This window comes from Mesoplodon bidens, assembly GCF_964165515.1.
Source record: "Mesoplodon bidens genome assembly, chromosome: 6".
In the NCBI taxonomy this organism is placed as follows: domain Eukaryota; kingdom Metazoa; phylum Chordata; class Mammalia; order Artiodactyla; family Ziphiidae; genus Mesoplodon; species Mesoplodon bidens.
The window spans coordinates 81,732,149-81,755,435 of NC_138162.1; the positions used below are offsets into that span (position 1 = coordinate 81,732,149).

Below are 23,287 nucleotides of genomic sequence, written 5' to 3' on the forward strand. Positions count from 1 at the left end.
TCAATTAACAAAATTTGAGTATGGATGTAACATAATTTATGTTAATCATTATCCTACTGGTGGATGGTCAGATTGCATTTCTAAACTATGATAAACAATGTTGATAAGAGCAGTAACTTATTCTGAAAATGCCATGTATTAATACCAATTGTTTGCATTTAAAAAAATATTTTTCATATGGACTTTGACCTTGCTCAAATGTCAGTCCTTGTGTGTAGAATTACTTTTTAAGAAAGCAGATAAATCTTAACTGACTTTACTAACCGTAATCTCTCCTTCTTTTCTCCCTTCCCTCCTTCCTCCCTCCCTCCCTCCTTTCTTCCCTACCGCCTTCCCTTCCTTCTTTTCCTTTCTTTCTTCCTTCCTTCCTCTCTCTTTCTTTTTTCACTTTTGAAAAGATAATATGCATACGATGGTTAAGATTCACTAGGAGAGAATCAACTACAGTGTGAAGTCCTGCATCATTTCTCTCCCATCCAGGAACTAATGACCATGATGACAGCAGGTAACATTTGTTAGGCACTGATTAAGTGCCAAGCTTTGCTGTAAGCACTTTATACATATTAATATTAAGTTAATTAATTCTCATAGAAGAATTAAGAAGTAGGCACAATTATTATCCCCATTTTGCTAACGTGGAAATTGTCAGAGGTTACCCTGGTACTGGACAAATGAGAGGACTTCTACATGGTGTTCCTCAAAGGCCTGGACAGTGAGGCCTTACCCTGGGTGTGGTAAAAGGGAGCAGTGCAACTCCACCAAGGCCCACTGTCCACAGCTCCCAGTCAAGAGCTGCTTCATACTTTGTGGGGATCCAACTTAGGGTGAGCATCTCCTCTGCTTCGCCTGGGACTTTCCCAGTTTTAGCACTGGAAGTCCCAGGTCCCTGTCAATCCCTCAGTTGTGGGCAATCCTAGATGGTTGGTCACCCTAGTCCAACTACTATTTATTTTGAGGAAAGGTGAGGGAGATCATACCTGGAGCAGGTGAGTGGATGACCTGCCTCATGGTCATCAAGGAGTTTGGCAGGACCTTCGTTGTGAACTACTGGCAGTGAATAAATATCTTTTCATAAACTCAGCTGTATAAATGGTAAGGTCAGAGCTGCTGACTTACCCTATCCACAGGGTCGGTACCTTTCCCTGTGAGACAGGAAAAGGTAAAAAGGATAAGAGGCCTACCACTTGGCTTGCATTCTGATATATCAGGGCACAAAGGATGCTGATGAGGAGCCAAACCAAACAAACTCTCTGACAGCAAAAGTTCCTATACTTTTTGACTTTTAATGTCATGCAGTTTAAATGTAATGTCCTGCTTCTACTCATAGTAGGCCTACAAAATATTCTACTCTTCCTTGTTTCACCTGCAGTCAACAGTCTAAGTTACTTCATTATCTATGTTGCACAGATTTATGGCATTTTTTGGTGTGTGGTCTGGAATTAGCTTCATTACAACAAAGATGAAATGTCCCTTTAAGAAAAAATCTAAAAGCAAAGATTGCATTTTTTTCTTGAACAGTCTGGCAATCTTGATATATTTAGAGTTGCAAATAGAATGACTTTTTTGCTGTTATTAACTCAGTCACAAATTGCAAAGGGGATTAGAAAACCAGGAAATCAGTCATGTTTCTTGGCGGATGGTGGGTCCCAAGAGAGGGAATGATGGCTATCCTTACAAAAAAGAAACACAACACAAAGCCTGCCATAAAACCTCATTTGAAAATTGCTCCTCTTAAGAAATTATGCTAAAAGTGGCCTGCTCCCAGAAATACAAGTAAAAGAGTCAACCAATTTTTACCTCATAATATCAGTTTAGCTCTGGAATTGTGCTTAATGCAGCTCTAAGTGGCTGAGGGAGTGACATCATTGACCAAAACTACACTTGACAGAAGTTCTGTGACGCTCAGAGCTACAGTGCAAGGCCATTGATTTTGCAACAGTTTGTTTCTTTTCTGATCTAAAAGTGATTTCTGTGTGCCAGGGGATCTAATCTGTTAATGTTGTTCATCCTTCACTAGTCATCATTTTCCTTGGAACATGCCATCCTATGTAATCTGAGCAATAAGAACATCAGAAACTGACTTTGGTGGGAGATGTGGCCCTGAAAACACTGAAGGCACTTTGTCCCCAAGGCAGGGGTCACTAGGGAGGGAGAAGATGTTCTGGACTCTAATCAGACAAATACATTACAAAATTTCCACCTCAGACTTTCTCATGGAAGAACTAAGAAATTATATATACTCTTTAATTTGTTCTTTTTATTAAAACAGTGGACTTTCTGATTCTCTCCAACACATGTTTATTGACCACCCACTCCATAACTTGCAGCTGGCCCCTGCAGAGCAACATTGAGGGGGATCTGGCCTCTTCCCCCGAGGAGCTGATATCCTCCTGACCTCATCTTCTACTGCTGTCACTCTTCATTGCTTTGCTCCTGTCACTCTGGCTTCCTCGCTCTTCCTCAAACATGCCAAGCACTCGCTTGCTTCAGCACTTTTCTACTTACTGTTTCTTCCACCTGAATAGCTCTTGTTCCAGATACTTCACTTTATTGACTCCCTGATTAAAGGTCACCCTCACAAGGGAGGCCTTTCCCAACTCACCACATAAAAGAGCACACACACACACACATGCACACTAACATGTGTATACCCTTTTACTATCCCTTATCCTATTTTACTTTTCTTCATATCCATTTTCTATCACATCAAACATATATACTTTTATTTATGTCTTTATTAAGTGTCTTCGCCCCACTATCTTGTAAACTCCATGAGAGCACAAAATTAGTCTCTTTTGTTTCCTGCTATATCCCTTGTGCTAAGAACAGTGCCTGGCACCTCGTAAATATTCAGTGAATAATTGTGGGAAGAATGAATGAGTGAAGTGATCAAGTAGACTGCTCTATTATTCACACCCAGGAGGTTGGTCTAACTCACCTTAAATCTTGAAGATCATGCCTCAAATTCTAAGTTACCTCAGAAATCTTTAAGGTCAACTGTTTTATTCTGTGTCCAGCCAAAGGCTTTGGGCCCAAGGGAGGATAAATAATCAGGTCTCACCTCTTTTCCTGTCTCCTTCAACTACAACCCTGCTTTTAGCAGTTTTATATAGTGGACTTCAACAAAAGATTTCTTGTAAAGATATGATTTCTCGAGCTAAAATACAATAAGCAAACAAAAAGCAGAAAAAGAAAACTACTATTTGAGGGAATTGGGATGAGGGTTGTTAATCCTTTGCTTTAACACTTGTATCAGCATTACTCAGGGACCCTGAAGAAAGGTCTGAACTAGGTGAGTGAGTCAGTGCTGGAGTCTTGTGAAGACTCAGCTTACGACAAGACAGAACCTGGAGGGGGCCTTGAAACAAAGCTGGAGTTTAATGTTTTAACTATTTTAGAATAACCTTTAAAGGTAATATGATGTTAGGAAATTTTCATCTTAATCACTTTATATTTCAGTGTTAGAGAAGTCAAATCAAACGCGTCTTTGTTAACGTATGCAAGATGTTTCCTGAAAAATCCTTATTTTGAGAGATCAAATTTGCATCATTAGCAGGGAAGCTATTAGAAAAACAAGAGCACCTAAGACTTAAACAATAAAAAACTGTTTGGGGCCTCCCTGGTGGCGCAGTGGTTGAGAGTCCGCCTGCCGATGCAGGGGATACGGGTTCGTGCCCCGGTCCGGGAGGATCCCATATGCCGCGGAGCGGCTGGGCCCGTGAGCCATGGCCGCTGAGCCTGCGCATCCGGAGCCTGTGCTCCGCAACGGGAGAGGCCACAACGGTGAGAGGCCCACGTACCGCAAAAAAAAAAAAAAAAAAAAAAAAAAAAAAAAAAAACTGTTTGGATTCTTACCAGTTGTCCACTCTTGACTGTTGAAATGAACAGCTGTGAGCTTTGTGCTTCCAGTTTTCACATGGCCCACATGTCCTTGGCAGAATCCTACAGTTGTCATTTAAACAAACATATCTTTGTCATATTGGAAGAGGCATCTGATTTCATTCTGTTGGAGTGATGTGATCTGGGTCTGCAGTAGGCAATTGGAAGCAGGTAGTACAGTTCAGAACACTGTAGGGATTAAGGTTCTCCCGGTCCTTGGCATGTAGTGTTAGTGCCCATGGAGAGGAATGAATGCCCCAGGCACCTATTTGGCAGCGCTCTGTGCCTAGGACAGTGCTCAGTACCATGGGGGAATTTTAAAGAAATTTGAGATCCTCTCCATAATCCTGTTCCCGCTGCCTTCGTGGCAGAGTCAAACTTTCTAGAAGAGAAGAAGCCTGCTCATTGGTTTTCAATTACTTGGCTAAACACTGGCTCCTAAAGCCACCTCTGTCTCAGCAGTTCCTTTGTTCTTCAGGAGCTGCCCTACTGCCTTCAGTATCCTCTCGCTTTAGTGTATTTTACACACAACTTCAAAACATCAGTCTTCCTACAATGGAAGTAGATTTGAAGCAGATTGAACTTGAAATCATATAAGACCTGGGCCTATGTCTTGTTTAAAGATTATTCTACTGACAAGTAGTAATAACATCTCCAGTATAGAATTGTGGCGGGGATCAAATGAGATCATGTATGTAAAAGCAATTTGTAAAGAATAAAGATCAAGGGACTTCCCTGGTGGTCCAGTGGTTAAGACTCCGCGCTTCCATTGCAGGGGGTTCGGGTTTGACCCCTGGTCGGGGAAATAAGATCCCACATGCTGTGTGGCATGGTCTTAAAAAAAAAAAAAAAAAGAATAAAGATCAATACAAAAGTAAAATATTATTGATATTAAGCTCTATTTTATTACGTATCCCCTTGATAATGAAAACCTTCCAAGGTTACTTATTGCCTATGGAATAAAGTCCACATGCATTAACCTGTTATAAGAGGCCCTCTCCTTTATGGCCTATTCTTCGTATCTTCTATACAGAACCCATTCTTCAGGCAATCCAAGCTTTTCACAGTTCCCAGAACAAAGCATTACTTTCCTATATCTGTGAACTTAGTTCCCTTTTCTTGGAATGTTCCTCTACTTATTTTAGCCAATTGAAAGCCTACTCTTTTTTTCTTTCTTAAAAAATTTTTTTTTTCTCTCTTTTCATGAAGCTTTTATCCAGTGTTTTCTTCTAAGAGATAGGTAGTTTTAGGTCTTATACTTATGTCTTTGAACCATTTCAATTTTTGTATATGGTATAATAAGGGTCAACTCCATTCTTTGGGATGTATGTATACAGTTTTCCCAGCAGCATTTATTGAAAAGACTATTCTTTCTCCTGCTCCATTTTAAAATAAGCAAATATATGTATTTATTTATACATTCCCCTTTCCCAAATGGTAGCATACTAATGCATATCTTCATCTAGCTTTTGTCATTTAACAACATATTCTGGAGATCATGTACTGGAGACCTTCACTCTCACCCCCTTTCTTTTAATTGGTGGTGTGATATTCCATTTTTTTGGGTGGACCATGTTTTATTCAACAAGTTTCCTATTGATGGACATTTGGGTTTTTTCCAGTTTTTTATATTATGCATAGGGCTGCAGTGAATAGACTTGTGCATATGTCTTTTTTTTTTTTTTTTTTTTTTTTTTTTTGCGGTACGTGGGCCTCTCACTGTTGTGGCGTCTTCCGTTGTGGAGCACAGGCTCCGGACGCGCAGCCTCAGCGGCCATGGCTCACGGGCCCAGCCGCTCTGCGGCATGTGTCCCCTGCATCGGCAGGCAGACTCTCAATCACTGCGCCACCAGGGAAGCCTGTCTTTTCATTTTTTGATAGTGAATCTTGGATACATTCCAGGATGTGGGATTGCTGAGTCTAAGCAATACAAGATAAAGTTATGTCTAATTTTGTTAAATATTGCCAAGTTCTTTGACATAAGGTTTGTACCATCTTACATTCTCAACACCAATGTTTGTGAGACCCTGCTTCTCGACATTGTTTCCAGTAGTGTATATTGTCACACTTTTGGAATTTTGTGACTCTCATAGGTGGGAAATGAAATATCACCCACTAATTTTTTAAGGCTGAAGTACCATTTCTTATTAGTTTGCAGCAGGCATATGTAGCTTGTTATACCCAATACTGTACTATGGGTATAAGGGTACATACATGATCTCCCCCCTACAAACAGGAAGCTTTCTGAGTGAGTGAAAGTAGTGGGTCTAATTGATGTTTTAAAAAAATGTTTCAAGGGCTTGGAATATTGTTGGCATTCATTGTATGTTTGCTGATGGACAGGGTAAGTGAATAAGCTCAGAATTATGAACTTGTTTTTATATACCATTTTTAGAGTCTATAATTATGTTTACAATCATCTCCATTGGGCATGTTTATCTATGTGGTGGAACCCATGGAAAATTCAGGTGATTTTTGAGTGATTTTTTTTTTTTCCTTGTCTGAGAAAAGATGGTCATGGAGATGTAGACCTTTTTTTTTCCCCTGAAAGATTCTGTGAGTTCTGCACAAAACCTCCCTTGGAGAATATAGTCATTTGGAAAGTGTATTTTATTTTCTATTTACATTGAAATTTATAAAGTTCCTTCATGTCTATTGTTTGTTTTCAGCCTCACAACAGTGGTGAGACAGACACATGTCTGTTTATGGAAGAGAAATTTGTGACTCAGAAAAGTTCAGTAACTCGATCAAAGTTAGAGACAACAGAAGCAGAGCCAGGCCTCAAACCCAGGTCTTCTGATGCCAAAGCCAGCATTCTTTCTTGTACACCACAGCTGCCATCTGGAACTTGGTAAGAGTTTTATACTTTTTTTCTGTTGTTTTTCTTTAGATAGGAACAGCTTTGAAAATAAATTTTAAAAATAAAGTCACTGAGGTCATTTTTTCCTTTTAATATTTATAATGTGATATCTTGTGTATGTAATATGATAAAGGAAGAAGTGTCATATAAGGCTCTATGTGTATACCTCTCCTAAGATGCTCTTGTCCTGGAATTGTGTAATCGAGGTTCAGGGAATGCATTCATTGCTGGGTGTCATGCCACTGATATAGTCATAGGAAACATACTGTGAAGATAAAAGCCACCTGTCTTTAAAATAATTTTTTAATTCATAAGGGCAGTTTCTAGTTCACAACATCAAGGTGAGCACATTTATTTATTCCTCTCTCACAGAAATAATTTAAAATAATATTAGAAGAATAAAAAAGATTTGTAGTCCACAGAGATGTGGAGAATTATAAATGGTCATGAGTAGATGAGAAGGAGGTAAACATGCTTTATTAAGTTTATAGTGGAGCAGAGAGGAAGAAGAGGAGAAAACAACACCCTAGAGTATGAGAAAAGTGGACTGCAAGGATAGAAGTCACTAAGCTGCCCTGAAGAACCCTGGAGAAGCTTTGGACTCAGAACTGGAAATCAGTTCAAGATGTCTAATAGCCAACTAGTAGGTATTCTAGAAAGACAAAGCACTCATGGTAGAGGGAAGGAATTGTTATAGAAATAACATCTCCAGAGCTAAAGGGAGATTTTTAAATTCAAACAGTCCATAAAAGCCAAGTCAGGTAAATTTTAAAAAGGCTCGTATTTAGAGATATCATTGTGAAATCTTAGAACAATAAAGATTTAAAGTGGGAATTTACATCTATGAACCTTTACTTGAGGGTGTACTCCAGTAAAGAAAGGGTGAAAACCAAGAAAGGGGAAGATGTGGGATTGTTTAATAAATAATTTAACCTTACCCCACAAGAGGTCTGGCCTTTGCCACCAGCTTTTGGGAGGTAATCTCTAAACTCCTGGAATGTCATGCCTGATGGGGTGTTATTGTCTTCCTGGGAGCTTTGGGGCAGCCAAACTGTAATGGATGTGATTCAAGGTTGGGACTTTGAGTCACACCTTGAGGGCCTGGAGACTGGAGATTAAAATTGAGATTGGAGATTAAAATTGACCTTGAGGGCAGTCAGTCATGCCTATGTAATGGCGCCTAAGTAAAAACTAAATACTGAGGCTCTAATGAACTTCCCTGGTTGGCAAGCGTCTATGCTTATTGTTAAAAATCAATACTGGAGAAGTAATTTGTCTTGACTCTATGGGGAAAGGACAATGGAAGCTCTGCACTGGGTATTTCCCCAGACTCTACTCTATGTATTTCCTCCCTTGGCTGACTTTAATCTGTATTCTTTCTCTTCAATAACTCTTAACCATGAATATAATAGCTTTCAGTGAGTTCTGTGAGTCCTTTTGGTGAATTATCAAAACTGAGTGTGATTTGGAGAACCCCTCAAACTTGCAGCCGATGTCATACATGAGGGTGGTCCTATGTGGGTTGTGCTCCCTCTAACCTTGCAGTTGGTCTACCTCTTCTCAAGCATATATTATAGAAAAAAAACTTGTTTAGGAGAATAATGAAATAATATCCAAGGATGTCATTTATGTAGTAGGCCAAGGAAGAAAACTGGTCTACTTTAGGACAGAGATTGGCAGGCCAACAAAAAATGTTTTCAAGGAAAAGAAAAGAATCGCTTTCAAATAATAGCTGCTGCTAATGAGAAGTTGCAGGATATTAGGATATGGTGGGAAAAGCCTATGAATCTTAAGAAGGTAAAAAAGAATAACCAGAAACTCTAACTAGATCAAAGCACTTTACCAGAACATCATGTTCCAAATATAAAACAATTTAACACATGATTATTTTTTCAACAATTGGTAAAATGTAACAGGAGACTCTAATCTTGGCACTAGTGTATTTTCCTTTGAGTGACACAAGGATAGTGACATCAGCAGCATAGGCAAGAGAATGTAATTTTTAGCACTTTCTAGCTCTATGATGAATAATGTAATGAATAGTTGTAATAATATAAAATTTGTTTATTGACTCATGAAAATTATGTTTGTAAATACAGAAGTGAATTGTAGACATAAAATGGTCATGCCATTTGGTTAATGGCACTAGGCAACATTTATGTAATAATTAATGACAAATTCGTGACTAGTAAATATAAAATAAAACTTTCTTTGCAGTAAAAAAAAATTTGTTTATTGGTTATCAGCTTTTAAAATAAACTTATGCACGAAGCATGGAGGAGTTAATCTTGATTAAGAACAGAATATAAACACTTGGCTTTGATGATGTTAAAGTAAAGCTCTAGCTGACAGATGTTGGCAGATGAAAGGTAGGCACGGGAAGGGGAAGCAACTGTAAGGGTACGAACACCCTCATTTTACACAGTAAGGAGTCGAGAGAATCTGTTGAAAATTAACAAAAAAATTAAACATTGATGACAAAAATGACATTGCTGAGCATTGGAAAAGAGGATGCTCTATCTGGGAAAAGAAACCAACTTAAGCCACTCACACTGTACACAGAAGTATCAATTCTAGGTAAATTGTAGATCCTTTAACTATGAAAGGCAAAACAATAAAGCTTTAGAAGATAATATAGAAGAATAGATTCATGATCTCAACGTGAGAGAATGATTTTTAAACATACTGGACATTAAGAAGCACCAACCTTAAAGGTAAGGATTGATTAATTTGATTACAGTAAAATTAAGAATATTAAAAATAATTAAAATAGTAAAAAGGCAAGCTGCAGGTTAGGAGATATCTGGAACACATATAATTAACAAAGTGCCTATATCCAGAATATATGAAGAACTCATACAACGCAGTAAGAAAATACAATTCAGTACAAAAATGGGCAAATAGACTCAACAGCCACTTTAAAACAGGAAATATCTAATAGGTCAAGAAACATATGATAAGGTGCCCAATCTCATTAGTCATCAGAGAAATGCAAATTAAAAATGAAAAGAGATGCTCCTACATATGCATCAGAATGGCTGAAATTAAAAAGACAAAATAGTGAGGATTGCCAAGGAAGTAGAGCACCTGGAATTCTCCTACAACTGCTGGTGGGAATGGAAACTAGTTTAACCAATTTAGAAAGTAGTTTGACTTTATTTACTAAAACTAAACATACTGTACTTGTGACCTAGCAATTCCTCTCTTAGGTGTATATCCAACTGAAATCTATGCCCATGTGTACCAGGAGACATGTATAAGAAAGTTTATAACAGCTTTATTCATATGCTTCAACATAGGAACAAGTTGAATGTCCATTGACAGGAGAATGTATTAATAAATTGTGGTATAATTATACAATGAAATACTATATAGCAATGAAAATGAACTACAACTGAATGCTACAATATACATGAATCTTATAAACATTATATTGAGCTAGAAAAGGCTAATGTAAAAGAATATATAATGCATAATTCCATTTATTTAAAACTCAAAAACAGGCCAGACTGTAATGTTGAGTGATGTATTCTTAGATAGCAAAAATGTAAAGCACCAAAACAAGGAAGTGAACACCAAAAAAATCAGGAGAGAGTTACATTTAAGGAAAAGGGAGCAAGCTGTGACATAGAAAGTACGGAGGGAGCTTCTTGGGGCTGGTATTGCTCTTCTTGATCTGAGTAGCCAATGGATGTTTGCTTTAGAATACATCTATGCTTTATGACTTTCTGAATGTGTGACATATTTTACACACCAAACCAAAAAAAAACCCCAAAAAGACTTAAATAAAAACAAATTCATGGGCTTCCCTGGTGGCGCAGTGGTTGAGAGTCCGCCTGCCGATGCAGGGGACACGGGTTCGTGCCCTTGTCCGGGAAGATCCCACATGCCGCGGAGCTGCTAGGCCCGTGAGCCATGGCCGCTGAGCCTGCGCGTCCGGAGCCTGTGCTCTGCAATGGGAGAGGCCACAACAGTGAGAGGCCCGCGTACCGCAAAAAAAAAACAAAAACAAAAACAAAAACAAAAAAACAAATTCATGGTATAAGGAAATTATTTAAATTTTAAGATAATGAATAGTGAAACTAAAAATAGTGATATAATCCTGAAAATTGAGAGGTGTGGAGTCTTGTAATGAGCTCAGTTCTCCTCTGCAGTTACAGGAAGTTAATAAGAAAATCTCCAAATTGATAAACATATTATTTAGAAATAAGAACCAAAACAAACTGTAAAAGTATTGTTTTCCATTCTGTATTTTCCATTTAAAAATAATGGATTATTTTATGCTTATGCTTATTAATTTTTTAACCAAAATCATCACATTATATTTACATTCTTATATTTTAAAAACATCTATATGACTGGACACCCAGATTATAAACAAATACATTTATTGACTGAGTTAAATTAATTTGAGGAGTTTTAATTTTTGAGTGAGTTATTTTATATTACCCTATATATTGATTAAAATTATTTTATGTATTCAATAAAATACTGTCAAAAATTCTTTCATTTCTCCGTGTAACTTTTCATATAACTTGTGAGAACGTTGAGAAGGATAGAAATAATGAGACAAGGATTTTTTGTTTTCATAGCCAAATCTCACTTTTTGTACAGTTATTTAGGACTGATAGAAGAGTTAAGTTTGTATTTGTAAGATGACTTTTTATCTTTCCTGACTTCATTGCATTTTAAAGGCATCTGTATTAATAAATAACCATATCTGATGGCTTTCATAAACAGCTATCACCACCATCACCAACCAAAAACACAAAGAAAATGTCTACACCTCTACAAAAACCCAGCATTATGGATGCTTCTAAGAAGCAACCTAAGGAAACAATGTCCTCATTACCTATCATTTCAGGGGTGTTGCAGTGTATTTGGGTGGAAGCACAGCTTTTAATATCAAACATTCTCATTTTATCCTAGGACTTTTTAACAGTGAAGATAAGACAATTATAGATCATTTTAATTATCAGCTTAAGTGTATTTTGAGTTTACTGATAAACCATGCAAGAAAAAAGTTGCTTTTAATATAGGGAATGTATTTATTTTTTAATTCTTTGATTGTATTTACTTTTTATGGATTAGTTTTTATTAAAAAGAAGTAGAGTTAGTCTGAAAAAAGTATGTAAAATATTCTTTCCAAAAATGCCTTATTAAAAAACGTTTTTCAAAAAGTAGTATAAAATAGACAAGTATTCTTCCAATATTAAAAGAAAAGAAATTTGCAAGTTGTGGTTTTACTCTATTAAATTAACGTCTAAAAATATACATTAAACTCCAAGACCCTTGGACAGTGATACCATAACATTTATGATGAGATCAGAAATTTTTATAAAGGGGAAAAAAAATCTTTGGTCCAACGCAGTAGCTCTTTTTGCTAGCTAATGTAGAACTGATTGTTGTGAGGAATCTGTTGTCTCAAGGCAGTTAAAAAGCATATTTATTATTCTTGTAAGTTTTCTTTTTATATTTTATTGTGTGCTTTACACTTGCTTTTTAGGCACGCATGTTGCGATATCTGGCTTCCTTTGCCTTTGGATTTTGGAACTATTTTGGCCTTGTTTCAATTGTAAGCTATCCATCTGATCATAATGTGTCAGTACTTTTGAATATTTACAATAAAAAGAATAAGGACACTCACTGCACTCATTTATGACATGGATGGGAGCCATCCAAATGCCCACTCTCGTTTCTGGTCACCTTGCCTCCGGTGTTCTGTTGTGTTTCAGCTTGGGGAGCTCACCTCTGTCCTTGTTCAAAATTTTAATCCACATTTCCAAAGAATGGTCATCTTAGTGCACCTATGCTAAAAGCATTGATTAGGTCTTCTTTCTCTAAGAAGGTTGCACTTCAGGTATGGGATTTAGAAGATAACTAGTTCTAGGCATAAAGGTCAACCAATCTGTTTTTAAAGCAGGGTTGACAAATAACCAGCTGCAGGCACTAAGTTCAGCCTACAAGTGTGTACTCTAAAATCAGTTCTGAGTCATCTGCTCTGTGTGTTTGGCACCCTGTTTACAGCACATCTTGAGCCTTCTTATGTAGCAATGCTATTGGTAAATAGCCTACCCTTTATGACAGCATGGATGAGAAAAGGACAACCTGATCTTGGTTGATAAAATGTGCACCTTATATGTGGTGAAGGGATATTTTGTAAAGTCTCACGCAATTATTTAAAATGCCTCTGTGTGTGTATGTGTTTGTGTGTGTGTTCACACACTTGCTTTATGTGCTATGTAATGATTCATGTTCTAAGAGGGTGTGTTTTTCTCTCTTAGAGAGCTGGCAGCCAGCCCGCCCTCTAAGAAATGGGAAATTTCTTGAGCTAATTTGGAAATGCAGTCTATGTGTTTATACCACAAAGCTATAACTCTTTGTCCAGACAGCACTGCCAATTATCTATGATATTTCTATTCAGTATAAACTTTAAAAAAAGCCAGATCTTTTTATTAGCCTGTTTTGCATATAAGTTTTTAGGATAATTGTCTATTAATATCACTTCTAAAGCAGAAAGGAGTTATTTAAAGGGATGACCTGATTGTCTTGATAAAGAAAATAAGAGAGCTACAGTCCATTTTCTGAAAATTTGGTCTTGAGTTTGAGTGTGGGCTGGAAGGTAAAAACTTTTGGATTAAATTCCAAACTCTAGGACAATAGGATTTAGGCCAAATAATTTACTCTTTCTATATCTTTGCTTTCCAATCTGTTAATCAGGAATCAAAACATTTACTTATCTCCTTACAGGAAAATAAAACATTGGTAAACAAAAATGCATTTGCTCTGTTTGAAGGGATAAGCCATGCACCATTTTTCAGTGTGCTCCTTCCTTCTGGCACTAGTAGACTCCCTTGTGGTCATCACATTTCTCACTGGCAAGAAAAAGGCCTATTGCTGTGATGAGAATCCAGAGAGAAGTTCTGTGCCATGTATAGCTTAGTTAACCAGGAAACAGGCAAAATTAAGACAGATTTTGTGAAAATTCTGTTTTGTGTTTTCTGAACTAGGAGAAGGCACAATTTTCTCAGAGGGCAGAAATACTCAGGAACAGGCTAGAATGACCTGTTAGGAGAATGACAAATAGAGAGGGTGGAGAGGTGGTGACATTTACTTTTCTGAGGGTCTTAAACAGACCAAAAAAATATGGTTCACAGATAAAGGCAGGAGGATTGTTTTTGTCACTTTTTTATAGGTTCTTTTAATTTACAACAGGCTTGTGTGAGTTATTAGGTCTGCCACCTAATAACTTAGGGTGTCAGTCTATGTGCCAAGCTGTTTACTATGTGTTGGGAACTCAAAAATGAATAATAAACAATTTTTTGTACTCAAGGTCTTCTTAGCCTCCCTGCGAGAGACATACTTACAAATAATTACAATAATATGTGATAAGTGCTAGACTAGTAGCAAAAACACATGCTATGATTACAAATTTTGCCTGGGGTGGTTGGGACTGAAAAGGGAATATCTGCATTGGACCTTGAAGAATGAGAGGGAGTTAGGCAGAGGAGACCATTTTAGGCAGAGGACAGAGCATGAAAGGAGGTTGGAGAAGTGGATGTCAGTGGAGTGTGGGGATATTTTAGAGAGGAGAGAGTAAGTGTTTGAGGGTTAGAGAGCCCCAGGTTGGTAACTCTGCTAGGTGGTCGTTCACTGGCTGTGTGATTTAGGGCACATTGCTTAGCCTCTCTGAGCCTCGGTTGCTACATCTATACATTATTATGTATCGTGTAGGGTTGTTGTGAGAATGCAAAGAATGCAATGAAACAATAAATGTAAAGGACCTAGAACAGTACAAGGACAGAGTAAATGTTCAGTAAATGGTCACTATTGTTTCATCTTTTAAAATGAGCTGCAGCTGCTGCTCTGAAACTGCAAATTGTTCAGAATATCATGGGCTTATTCTGGGAGGGGCTTCTCAACATAAATCATCCATAAAATGGAAATAATACCTACTTTCAGGGTTGTTTAAAAGAGTTAATATTAAATACAGGCCCAATAATGGTACTCAATAAACAGTAGTTATTATCATTAAAATTTTAATAACACTTCTCTTTCAAAGGCCAAAGTATATGTACATTTCCACACTCATACTGAAGAAATTGTGAACTTTTGTGTGTGCACAGAATTGTGAATTTTTGTGGTTTAGCACCTTCTGCTAAACCAGAGGCAGAAAATCACTTTTGAAAGTATGTTATTTCCCCCCATAGGTAATGTGGCATATTAATGAACATGTTTTATATATGAGCTGGCATAATCATCAAACCATGTTTGTTTTTCCATTTCTGTGTCCCAGTGCTCATCATGGTACCAGGCACTGGTATTTAAGTAAATACTTAAAAAAATACTTGCTACATGAATTAGTTGGTAACTCTCTAGCTGGTTCTCTCAAACATATATTTTTTTTAAACGGAGGAAAACAATTTTAGGTCTTGAAATTGCCTTTTGAAAATGAAGTTCCCAAACCATTTGAACATTGAACACATACAAATGCATATGATATCAGCTTGTGGAGAGGATCATGCTGCTCCAAAATCTTTGTTTGCCTGGAGGTTGCATTGGTCCAACCTGTAATTATAATTGTAAGGTTATTATATCCATGATTATTATTATGACATTCCTAATAAGTATTTTTGTAGAGGTCAACCTAATATTATATCAATAAACCAGGCCTAGAGTATCTTATGTGTTCATACTTCTTCTTCCTAGTACTATATTTATATATCAGAAATGGTAGAAAATCCAGCACTTTTTAGTTTCCTGAGGAACCCTCCTTACCTTTTACTCTACCCAATTGCACAATGCTTCTGAGATGTTACATTTCCACTGTTCTTTCCAGTTTTTTAAATTATGAGCCCAATTTTTTTTAAATTTATTTCAAAAAAGTTTTACTGAAATGTTCTTTCCAGTTTTAATTATGAGCATTCATAATAATGGAAATGTAGGCTGGCTCAAGCTTGTGAAAATGACACTCTCTGACTTAAAATGCTCGTTTGTAGAGGGAAAAATCAGCATGGATGCATTAGATGCACTAGAACTTTCTTATCACATTAAGCAACTATAGCCTCAGAGTACCAGTTATCTCTCCCACCAGCTTCTAAGCAGAACTGGACCCAAGTCATGTAGCCACACAGAGTCACTTCTGTCTTACTTCTGAAGGGATGCAAGAAAGAGAATTCACAACTTGCCTTGAAAATCTATCTGTTCTTTAAGAACTTATTATTTGGCTCACATTTTGAAAAAATTGTAATGTTACAAATTTAGCTTAGGTCCTCTTCTTTGTTCCTCAGTAGAAAGGAAAGAAAATATATTTAACCAACACTCTTTTTGTTGTAATCAGTTATTTGGCCTAGATTTAGAATCCTTCAGCTTGTAGAGACTTTGAAAATATATTCATTTATGAATTTGAAAACTAGGGAGATAAGATGGGAGTTTACACTCTGGAATTTTAAGAGCCTCTCTAGCTTGTTCCCAAATTTGTCCTTACTTTTAGTTGAGACATTTGATATTTTAGGCACTGCCTTTAGGATTCAGCCATCACAAATCTGGGGCCTACATTTTCAGTTGTTCTTTTTTTTTTTTTTTGCGGTACACGGGCCTCTCACTGCTGTGGCCTCTCACTGCTGGGGCCTCTCCCGTTGCGGAGCACAGGCTCAGCGGCCATGGCTCACGGGCCCAGCCGCTCCGCGGCATGTGGGATCTTCCGGGACCGGGGCACGAACCCGTGTCTCCTGCATCGGCAGGCGGACTCTCAACCACTGCACCACCAGGGAAGCCCCTGCAGCATTATTTTTCTACTCGGCAGGCTCAGCGGCCATGGTTCACAGGCCCAGCCGCTCCGCGGCATGTGGGATCTTCCCAGACCAGGGCACGAACCCACGTCCCCTGCATCGGCAGGTGGACTCCCAACCACTGTGCCACCAGGGAAGCCCTCAAATATCCTTTTAACAGCCACTTCCCACATTCAAGTGTCTTTTATTTATTTTTTTAAGATAATTTTATTTATTTATTTAAAAAATATTTATTTATTTATTTATGGCTGTGTTGGGTCTTTGTTGCGGTGTGCGGGCTTCTCATTGAGGTGGCCTCTCCCGTTGCGGAGCACGGGCTCTAGGCGCGCAGGCTTCAGTAATTGTGGCTTGCCGGCTCTAGCGTGCAGGCTCCGTAGTTGTGGTGCACGGGCTTAGTTGCTCCGTGGCATGTGGGATCTTCCTGGACCAGGGCTCTAACCCGTGTCCCCTGCATTGGCAGGTGGATTCTTAACCACTGCACCACCAGGGAAGTCCCTCAATTGTGTTTTAATCAAGTACTTTTCAAAATTAGTTTTATTGTGGTAATTGCCCAAAAGCATTAAGACTTCTTATAGTCTCAAAACATTTTCATTTAAAACCATATTTTAAAGAACATAAGGTACACGCAGTAACCACATGATTTTAGCACAGTGGATTGAAAACAAAACAAAAATAGTCATTCAAATGTTTATCTCTACTATACCAAATGAGAACCAACTTAGAATTTAAAAAAACTGAACTAGGCTTCAAGGGGTTGCAGATTCACCTAGGCTGGCATGAAGTAACGTTGGTCTTATCTTTTTTTTTTTAACTTCAGTTATAATTGACATGTTATATTAGTTTCAGGTATACAATGTAGTGACTAGATATTTGTATGGTCTCAGTTTTAGAAAAAAAGATAGTAAACTTGGAATTTCTACATTTAAGTTAACACCCTAAATTTTTCTTAAATCTTTGCCATCTTATACTGCTTATTTTCTGATGAGCTCAGGAAACCAAATGAGTAGGTAGTATACAAATGTTAATACAAAACCTCTGAAATAACTCATTGTGTTTAGTTTAACAACATTTCCCCCCCTGGATATGTTGAGGTTAAATATAACATATGAATATAATAGAATCATATTTTTTACAAGTAAAAGTTTTGGTTCACAGGGCAGACATAAATATATCAGCATTTTAATAGGTTTCCAAAAAAAAAAACAACATTGACTTCTAGGGGGTTCCACCTCTTAGCAAACTAGAGAATACTGTATGGTATAGCAAGAACTCTGCTCTGAAATCGAAAGGCTTACTGTCACCTCTAGAATGAAGAAAGACTTCATTGGACTAGGTGATCCTCCAGGTTTCTTTTCAAAAACACTTAGTTCTTACGTTTATTTGCACATCCTTCAGTTCCACTGCTCCCCCGCCACACAGCCCACTCCGCGACAGAAAGAACAAAATCTGTATCTGTAAACACCAGTTTACTGAGAAATGGGATTGATTCCATTGCTAGTAAGGATTTTTTTTGGTGTCTTTTTGGCATCTTCTAAACTACAGGTCTGTCCCTATTTTAGGAGAAATAAAATGCACATCTAGGGCTTCCCTGGTGGTGCAGTGGTTAAGAATCCGCCTGCCAATGCAGGAGACATGGGTTCAAGCCCTGGTCCGGGAAGACCCCACATGCTGCGGAGCAACTAAGCCCGTGTGCCACAACTACTGAGCCTGCGCTCTAGAGCCCGTTAGCCACAACTACTGAGCCCGTGTGCCACAACTACTGAGCCTGCGCTCTAGAGCCCGTTAGCCACAACTACTGAGCCCGTGTGCCACAACTACTGAGCCAGTGTGCTGCAACTACTGAAGCCTGCGGGCCTAGAGCCTGTGCTCCGCAACAAGAGAAGCCACCACAGTGAGATGCCCGCGCACTGCAATGAAGAGTAGCCCCTACTCACCGGAACTAGAGAAAGCCTGCACGCAGCAATGAAGACCCAACACAGCCAAAAATAAATAAATGAAATAAATTATAAAAAATGTACATCTAAATACACAAAACTATAAAAACCTGGTTTTTTAAACTTGAATTGCAAAAACATTTGCTCCTTTAATCCTTTATATTGTAAAGACTACTAGTGAACTTAAAATATTATGGAATTTAATTTAACTGAAACAGCAACATAGCTATTTTTTTTCCCAGTTTTTAAAACATTTTTATTGAAGTATAATTGCTTTATAAATGTGTGTTAGTTTCTGCTTTATAACAAAGTGAATCCGCTATACATATACATATATGCCCATATCTCCTCCCTCGTATGTCTCCCTCCCACCCTCCCTATCCCACCCCTCTAGGTGGTCACAGAGCACCGAGCTGATCTCCCTGTGCTATGTAGCTGCTTCCCACTAGCTATCTTACATTTGGTAGTGTATATATATCCATGACACTCTCTGACTTTGTCCCAGCTTACCCTTTCCCCTCCCTGTGTCCTCAAGTCCATTATCTATGTCTGCGTCTTTATTCCTGTCCTGCCCATAGGTTCTTCAGAACCATTTTTTTTTTTTAGATTCCATATATATGTGTTAGCATACGGTATTTGTTTTTCTCTTTCTGACTTACTTCACTCTGTATGACAGTCTTTAGGTCCATCCACCTCACTACAAATAACTCAATTTCGTTTCTTTCTATGGCTGAGTAATATTCCATTGTATATATGTGGCACATCTTCTTTATGTATTCATCAGTGGATGGATACTTAGGTTGCTACCATGTCCTGGCTATTGTAAATAATGCTGCAATGAACATTGTGGTGCATGACTCTTTTTGAATTATGGTTTTCTCAGGATACATGCCCAGTAGTGGGATTGCTGGGTCATATGGTATTTCTATTTTTAGTTTATTAAGGAACCTCCATAATGTTTTCCATAGTGGTTGTATGAGTTTACATTCCCACCAACAGTTCAAGAGTGTTCCCTTTTCTCTACACCCTCTCCAGCATTTACTGTTTGTAGATTTTTTGATGATAGCCATTCTGACCAGTGTGAAGTGATACCTCATTGTAGTTTTGATTTGCATTTCTCTAATGATTAGTGATGTTGAGAATCCTTTCATGTGTTTGTTGGCAATCTGTATATCTTCACTGGAGAAATGTCTATTTAGGTCTTCTGCCCATTTTTGAATTGGGTTGTTTGTTTCTTTGATATTGAGCTGCATGGGCTGCTTGTAAATTTAGGGGATTAATCCTTTGTCAGTTGCTTCATTTGCAAATATTTTCTCCCATTCTGAGGGTTGTCTTTTGGTCTTATTTATGGTTTCCTTTGCTGTACAAAAGCTTTGAAGTTTCATTAGGTCCCATTTGTTTATTTTTGTTTTTATTTCTATTTCTCTAGGAGGTGGGTCAAAAAGGATCTTGCTGTGATTTATGTCATAGAGTGTTCTGCCTATGTTTTCCTCTAAGAGTTTGATAGTGTCTGGCCTTACATTTAGGTCTTTCATCCATTTTGAGTTTATATTTGTGTATGGTGTTAGGGAGTGTTCTAATTTCATTCTTTTATATTTATTTTTTTTAATTATTTAAAAAAATATTTGTATTTATTATTATTTCATTCATGTAGCTGTCCACTTTTCCCAGCACCACTTATTGAAGAGGCTGTCTTATCTCCATTGTATATTCTTGCCTCCGTTATCAAAAATGAGGTGACCATATGTGCGTGGGTTTATCTCTGGGGTTTTTACCCTGTTCCATTGATCTATATTTCTGTTTTTGTGCCAGTACCGTACTGTCTTAATTACCATAGCTTTGTAGTACAGTCTGAAGTCTGGGAGCCTGATTCCTCCAGCTCCATTTTTCTTTATCAAGATTGCTTTGGCTATTCGGGGTCTTTTGTGTTTCCATACAAATTGTGAAATTTTTTGTTCTAGTTTTGTGAAAAATGCCATTGATAGTTTGATAGGGATTGCATTGAATCTGTAGATTGTTTTGGGTAGTAGAGTCATTTTCACAGTGTTGATTCTTCCAATCCAAGAACATGGTATATCTCTCCATCTGTTTGTATCATCTTTAATTTCTTTCATCACTGTCTTATAGTTTTCCATGTACAGGTCTTTTGTCTCCTTAGATAGGTTTATTCCTAGGTATTTTATTCTTTTTGTTGCAATGGTAAATGGGAGTGTTTCCTTAATTTCTCTTTCAGATTTTTCATCATTAGTGTATAGGAATGCAAGAGATTTCTGTGCATTAATTTTGTATCCTGCTACTTTACCAAATTCTTGATCAGCTGTAGTAGTTTTCTGGTAGCCTCTTTAGGATTTCCTATGTATAGTATCTTGTCATCTGCAAGCAGTGACAATTTTACTCCTCTTTTCCAGTTTGGATTCCTTTTATTCTTTTTCTTCTCTGATTGCTGTGTCTAAAACTTCCAAAACTATGTTGAATAATAGTGGTGAAAGTGGACAACTTTGTGTTGTTCCTGATCTTAGAGGAAATGGTTTCAGTTTTTCACCATTGAGAAATATGTTGGCTGTGGGTTTGTCATATGTGGCCTTCATTATGTTGAGGTAAGTTCCCTCTGTGCCTCCTTTCTGCAGGGTTTTTATCGTAAATGGGTGTTGAATTTTGTTGAAAGCTTTTTCTGCATCCATTGAGATTATCATATGGTTTTTCTCCTTCAGTTTGTTAATATGGTGTATCACGTTGATTGATTTGCATATATTGAAGAATCCTTGCGTTCCTGGGATAAACCCCACTTGATCCTGGTGTACGATCCTTTTAACGTGCTGTTGGATTCTGTTTGCTAGTATTTTGTTGAGGATTTTTGCATCAGTGTTCATCAGTGATATTGGCCTGTAGTTTTCTTTCTTTGTGACACCTTTCTCTGGTTTTGGTATCAGGGTGATGGTGACTTAGAATGAGTTTGGGAGTGTTCATGACTCTGCTATATTTTGGAAGAGTTTGAGAACGATTGGTGTTAGCTCTTCTCTAAATGTTTGATAAAATTTTCCTGTGAAACCATCTGGTCCTGGGCTTTTGTTTGCTGGAAGATTTTTAATCACAGTCTCAATATCAGTGCTTGTGATTGGTCTGTTTATATTTTCTATTTCTCCCTGGTTCAGTCTTAGAAGGTTTTGCTTTTCTAAGAATGTGTCCATTTCTTCCAGGTTGTCCATTTTATTGGCATATAGTTGTTTGTAGTAATCTCTCATGATCCTTTGTATTTCTGCAGCGTCAGGTGTTACTGCTGCTTTTTCATTTCTGATCCTGTTGATTTGAGTCTTCTCCCTTTTTTTCTTGATGAGTCTGGCTAATGGTTTATCAATTTTGTATATCTTCTCAAAGCACCAGTTTTAGTTTTATTGATCTTTGCTATTGTTTCCTTCATTTCTTTTTCATTCATTTCTGATCTGATCATTATGATTTTTTCTGCTAACTTTGGGGCTTTTTTGTTCTTCTTCCTCTAATTGCTTTAGGTGTAAGTTTAGGTTGTTTATTTGAGATGTTTGTTGTTTCTTGAGGTACGAGTGTATTGCTATATACTTCCCTCTTAGAACTGCTTTTGCTGCATCCCATAGGTTTTGGGTTGTCGTGTTTTCATTGTCATTTGTTTCTAGGTACTTTTTGATTTCCTCTTTGATTTCTTCAGTGATCTCTTGGATATTTAGTAGTGTATTGTTTAGCCTCCATGTGTTTGTATTTTTTACAGATTTTTTTCCTGTAATTGATATCTAGTCTTATAACATTGTGTTCTGAGAAGATACCTGATACAGTTTCAATTTTCTTAAATTTACCAAGACATGATTTGTAACCCAAGATATGATCTATCCTGGAGAATGTTCCATGAGCACTTGAGAAGAAAGTGTATTCTGTTGTTTTTGGATGGAATGTCCTATAAATATCAATTAAGTCCATCTTGTTTATTGTATCATTTAAAGCTTGTGTTTCCCTATTTCTTTTCTTTTTGGATGATCTGTCCATTGGTGAAAGTGGGGTGTTGAATTCCCCTACTATGAATGTGTTACTGTCAATTTCCCCTTTTATGGCAGTTAGTATTTGCCTTATGTATTGAGGTGCTCCTATGTTGGGTGCATAAATATTTACAATTGTTATATCTTCCTCTTGGATCAATCCCTTGATCACTAGTGTCCTTCTTTGTCTCTTGTAGGCTTTATTTTTAACTCTCTTTTGTCTGATATGAGAATTGCTACTCCAACTTTCCTTTGATTTCCATTTGCATGGAATATCTTTTTCCATCCCCTCACTTTCAGTCTGTATGTGTCCCTAGGTCTGAAGTGGGTCTCTTGTAGACAGCATATATGTGGGTCTTGTTTTTGTATCCATTCAGCCAGTCTGTGTCTTTTGGTGGGAGCATTTAATCCATTTACATTTAAGGTCATTATCCATATGTATGTTCCTATTACCACTTTCTTAATCATTTTGGGTTTGTTTTTGTAGGTCTTTTCCCTCTATTGTGTTTCCTGCCTAGAAAAGTTCCTTTAGCATTTGTTGTAAAGCTGGTTTGGTGGTGCTGAATTCTCTTAGCTTTTGCTTGTCTCTAAAGGTTTTAATTTCTCCGTCAAATCTGAATGAGATCCTTGCTGGGTACAGTAATCTTGGTTGTTGGTTTTTTCTTTCATCACTTTAAATATGTGCTGCCACTCCTTTCTGGCTTTCAGAGTTTCTGCTGAAAGATCAGCTGTTAACCTTATGGGGATTTCCTTGTATGTAAGTTGTTGTTTTTCCCTTGCTGCTTTTAATATTTTTTCTTTGAATTTAATTATTGACAGTTT

At 37.5% G+C, this 23,287-nt stretch overlaps 1 protein-coding gene across 1 annotated transcript in view; it reads left to right on the forward strand.

Annotated features, from left to right (window-relative positions):
• The window catches only part of TMC1 (transmembrane channel like 1), a 396,715-nt gene that overhangs the window by 6,406 nt on the left and 367,022 nt on the right, over nt 1–23,287 (forward strand). Inside the window, exon 2 of the mRNA XM_081237467.1 lies at nt 6,549–6,730. The gene's annotated coding sequence lies outside the window, so the exon portion shown is untranslated. The remainder of the gene's footprint in view (nt 1–6,548; nt 6,731–23,287) is intronic.